Genomic DNA, 5,206 nt, shown 5'->3' with positions numbered 1-5,206 from the left:
CCATCCCAGGCACCCATCCCAGGCATCCATCACAGGCATCCATCCCAGGCATCCATCCCAGGCACCCATCCCAGGCATCCATCACAGGCATCCATCCCAGGCATCCATCCCAGGCACCCATCCCAGGCATCCATCCCAGGCACCCATCCCAGGCACCCATCCCAGGCACCCATCCCAGGCATCCATCCCAGGCACCCATCCCAGGCATCCATCCCAGGCACCCATCCCAGGCACCCATCCCAGGCATCCATCCCAGGCACCCATCCCAGGCACCCATCCCAGGCACCCATCACAGGCACCCATCCCAGGCACCCATCCCAGGCATCCATCACAGGCATCCATCCCAGGCATCCATCCCAGGCATCCGTCCCAGGCATCCGTCCCAGGCATCCGTCCCAGGCACCCATCCCAGGCACCCATCCCAGGCACCCATCCCTGGCACCCATCCCAGGTACCCATCCCAGGTACCCATCCCAGGCACCCATCCAAGGCACCCATCCCAGGCACCCATCCCAGGCATCCATCCCAGGCACCCATCCCAGGCATCCATCACAGGCACCCATCCCAGGCATCCATCCCAGGCACCCTTCCCAGGCACCCTTCCCAGGCACCCATCCCAGGCATCCATCACAGGCATCCATCCCAGGCATCCATCACAGGCAGCCTGTGATGGATGCCTGGGATGGGTGCCTGGGATGGATGCCTGTGATGGGTGCCTGGGATGGGTGCCTGGGATGGATGCCATCCCAGGCACCCATCCCAGGCATCCATCCCAGGCACCCTTCCCAGGCACCCATCCCAGGCACCCATCCCAGGCACCCATCCCAGGCATCCATCCCAGGCACCCATCCCAGGCATCCATCCCAGGCACCCATCCCAGGCATCCATCCCAGGCACCCATCCCAGGCATCCATCCCAGGCACCCTTCCCAGGCATCCATCCCAGGCTCCCTTCCCAGGCACCCATCCCAGGCACCCATCCCAGGCATCCATCACAGGCATCCATCCCAGGCATCCATCCCAGGCACCCATCCCAGGCGCCCATCCCAGGCATCCATCACAGGCATCCATCCCAGGCATCCATCCCAGGCACCCATCCCAGGCATCCATCCCAGGCACCCATCCCAGGCACCCATCCCAGGCACCCATCCCAGGCACCCATCCCAGGCATCCATCCCAGGCACCCATCCCAGGCATCCATCCCAGGCACCCATCCCAGGCACCCATCCCAGGCATCCATCCCAGGCACCCATCCCAGGCACCCATCCCAGGCACCCATCACAGGTACCCATCCCAGGCACCCATCCCAGGCATCCATCACAGGCATCCATCCCAGGCATCCATCCCAGGCATCCGTCCCAGGCATCCGTCCCAGGCATCCGTCCCAGGCACCCATCCCAGGCACCCATCCCAGGCACCCATCCCTGGCACCCATCCCAGGTACCCATCCCAGGTACCCATCCCAGGCACCCATCCAAGGCACCCATCCCAGGCACCCATCCCAGGCACCCTTCCCAGGCACCCTTCCCAGGCATCCATCCCAGGCAATCATCCCAGGCACCCATCACAGGCACCCTTCTCAGGCACCCATCCCAGGCACCCTTCCCAGGCATCCATCCCAGGCACCCATCCCAGGCACCCATCCCAGGCACCCATCCCAGGCACCCATCCCAGGCACCCATCCCAGGCACCCATCCCAGGCTTCCATCCCAGGCACCCATCCCAGGCTTCCATCCCAGGCACCCATCCCAGGCACCCTTCCCAGGCATCCATCACAGGCACCCATCCCTGGCACCCATCCCAGGCACCCATCCCAGGCATCCATCACAGGTATCCATCCCAGCTATCCATCCCAGGCACCCATCCCAGGCATCCATCCCAGGCACCCATCCCAGGCATCCATCACAGGCATCCATCCCAGGCATCCATCCCAGGCACCCATCCCAGGCATCCATCCCAGGCACCCATCCCAGGCATCCATCACAGGCACCCATCCCAGGCATCCATCCCAGGCACCCTTCCCAGGCACCCTTCCCAGGCACCCATCCCAGGCATCCATCACAGGCATCCATCCCAGGCATCCATCACAGGCAGCCTGTGATGGATGCCTGGGATGGGTGCCTGGGATGGATGCCTGTGATGGGTGCCTGGGATGGGTGCCTGGGATGGATGCCATCCCAGGCACCCATCCCAGGCATCCATCCCAGGCACCCTTCCCAGGCACCCATCCCAGGCACCCATCCCAGGCACCCATCCCAGGCATCCATCCCAGGCACCCATCCCAGGCATCCATCCCAGGCACCCATCCCAGGCATCCATCCCAGGCACCCATCCCAGGCATCCATCCCAGGCACCCTTCCCAGGCATCCATCCCAGGCTCCCTTCCCAGGCACCCATCCCAGGCACCCATCCCAGGCATCCATCCCAGGCATCCATCCCAGGCATCCATCCCAGGCACCCATCCCAGGCGCCCATCCCAGGCATCCATCACAGGCATCCATCCCAGGCATCCATCCCAGGCACCCATCCCAGGCATCCATCCCAGGCACCCATCCCAGGCACCCATCCCAGGCACCCATCCCAGGCATCCATCCCAGGCATCCATCCCAGGCACCCATCCCAGGCACCCATCCCAGGCATCCATCCCAGGCACCCATCCCAGGCACCCATCCCAGGCACCCATCACAGGCACCCATCCCAGGCACCCATCCCAGGCATCCATCACAGGCATCCATCCCAGGCATCCATCCCAGGCATCCGTCCCAGGCATCCGTCCCAGGCATCCGTCCCAGGCACCCATCCCAGGCACCCATCCCAGGCACCCATCCCTGGCACCCATCCCAGGTACCCATCCCAGGTACCCATCCCAGGCACCCATCCAAGGCACCCATCCCAGGCACCCATCCCAGGCATCCATCCCAGGCACCCATCCCAGGCACCCATCCCAGGCACCCATTCCAGGCACCCATCCCAGGCATCCATCCCAGGCATCCATCCCAGGCACCCATCCCAGGCATCCATTACAGGCATCCATCCCAGGCATCCATCCCAGGCATCCATCGCAGGCACCCATCCTGTGGGTACCGACCTGTGAGATTTATATTTATTTAATTTATATGAATTTATATTTACGTTAATTTATATACTTCGATAGCAATTTGTATAATGATAAGTGGACTGTATTTCTGCAATAATCTCTTAATCTCACAAATCGATCCTCTACACATTAGGGGGGGGTTATTAAATTAATATATATGCAGCCAATCAAACTACAGTAACTACATACATTGAAGAGGTTCCTTATCTTATAGTACAGCAGGTTAGTCCACCAGGTATAACTAGGGTGTAGACACCAAATTATCCTCTTTGAGGTAGCTTCCATCACCCAGTAACTGGTGCACATAATCTTGCATCCTCGTCTTGACCTGTCAAAAGTGCGCTAGCTGTGAAGCCAGAATCCTATATATGACAAGCTATATCAGAGAAAACACTATACAGTACATGGAACATTAAAGACCTGGCTTAATTACCTTTAGTTTGAGGCGATTTCGCGTTCTAACCGGCTCACCCTATATCCTGACATTAATGGCCATAAATGAATGATAAACGGGTTTCGGATAGACACTTAACTTGAATTTGTAGACAGCGTGTGATAATGGTGCACCTTTGGTTTCCATAACACTTCGTCCAAGTAAAATTAACAGGAGCCGAATTTGCTCCCGTGTGAGCCTCTGGTCTCAATATAAACAACAATGGCTGCCCTCCTTCCTCACTCTGACGCCTGGCTTACATTGTCCACATTTCAGAAAGTGATAGAAGGGTCACATTTACTCTACTTTAATATTGATAATTAAGTTAATTTATATAAGATGTTTTTATGATGGTAAAGTCCAAAGACTAATGTATTTAAGAATAATTCCCACCATAATAGGTGGTGGTTTATAATAGTATGTGGTGATGATATCCCGTTTTCTTTAGACGGTAATTCCACTACAAGTTACGTTTTCTATGGGTAACTTGTTTATACAACACAGCTATTATCTGTATGATTATTAAATGGTGTCGGATTTTCCGACACATCCCAGGCATCCATCACAGGCCATCCATCCCAGGCACCCATCCCAGGCATCCATCACAGGCATCCATCACAGGCATCCATCCCAGGCACCCATCCCAGGCACCCATCCCAGGCATCCATCACAGGCATCCATCCCAGGCACCCATCCCAGGCACCCATCACAGGCATCCATCCCAGGCACCCATCCCAGGCATCCATCACAGGCATCCATCCCAGGCATCCATCCCAGGCATCCATCCCAGGCATCCATCCCAGGCACCCATCCCAGGCACCCATCCCAGGCATCCATCCCAGGCATCCATCACAGGCATCCATCCCAGAGTGTCAGGTAGACTGTTGGGTGTGTGAGGTGTTGCCAGCCCCCTGGCCTCATATACGTGAGTGTATTAGTGTAGTATAACATAGGCAACACCTGAGAGAAGAACACAGACAATGACCAATAGAGCACAGAGCAGTAGGAAGGAGAGCATTTGGGACATAAGGACAATGAGCAATAAGAAAAAGTAACGGCCAGAGGAGATAAACGCTGCTACATGGAATCGGTTAACATCATTAGAGGCCCAGATGAAAGAGGAGCAGCTATGAAATGCCAACACAACAATAGAGTTAATCTAGTATATAGAGTCACTAACGAGAGATGTGGAGTAGAAGAAAGAGCAAGAGAGAAGGTGATAGGAGAGCTACAAGCGGTGGTAGCTCGCTAGGAGGACAGTTACCAGAAATATGAGAGTGAGAGAGAGTGAGAGAGAGTGAGAGAAAGAATATAGAGGGACTAATGAAGGTCATTTGGGACCTAAATGGAAACCTTAAGAAGAGTAAGTAACTCAGAGTAGCTGCCTTGAAGGAGTTAGAGGAGTTGAGGGAAATAAACCACAAAAGAGAGGAAAATATGCATGGGCTTCAGGCTAGAAAAAAATCAGTGGAAGAGGAGGTGAAGGCAGCACGGAGGCGAGAGCCAGAATGCTAATACTTGGGGACTTGAATCACAGAAATAGACTGGATAAGTAAAGACCACCAAAGAGCTGATGAGACACGGAGAGCAAAACTGGTGGATACAAAAGATAAGAACTTTTTAAAACATTTTTATTTATTTATTTATTTATATATTTATACAGCAGTTCTTAGAGTC

The sequence above is a fragment of the Procambarus clarkii genome, chromosome 77 (assembly GCF_040958095.1).
Source record: "Procambarus clarkii isolate CNS0578487 chromosome 77, FALCON_Pclarkii_2.0, whole genome shotgun sequence".
NCBI lineage: Eukaryota > Metazoa > Arthropoda > Malacostraca > Decapoda > Cambaridae > Procambarus > Procambarus clarkii.
The sequence above is the reverse complement of the archived record's forward strand: the minus strand, read 5'-3'. Positions refer to the sequence as shown.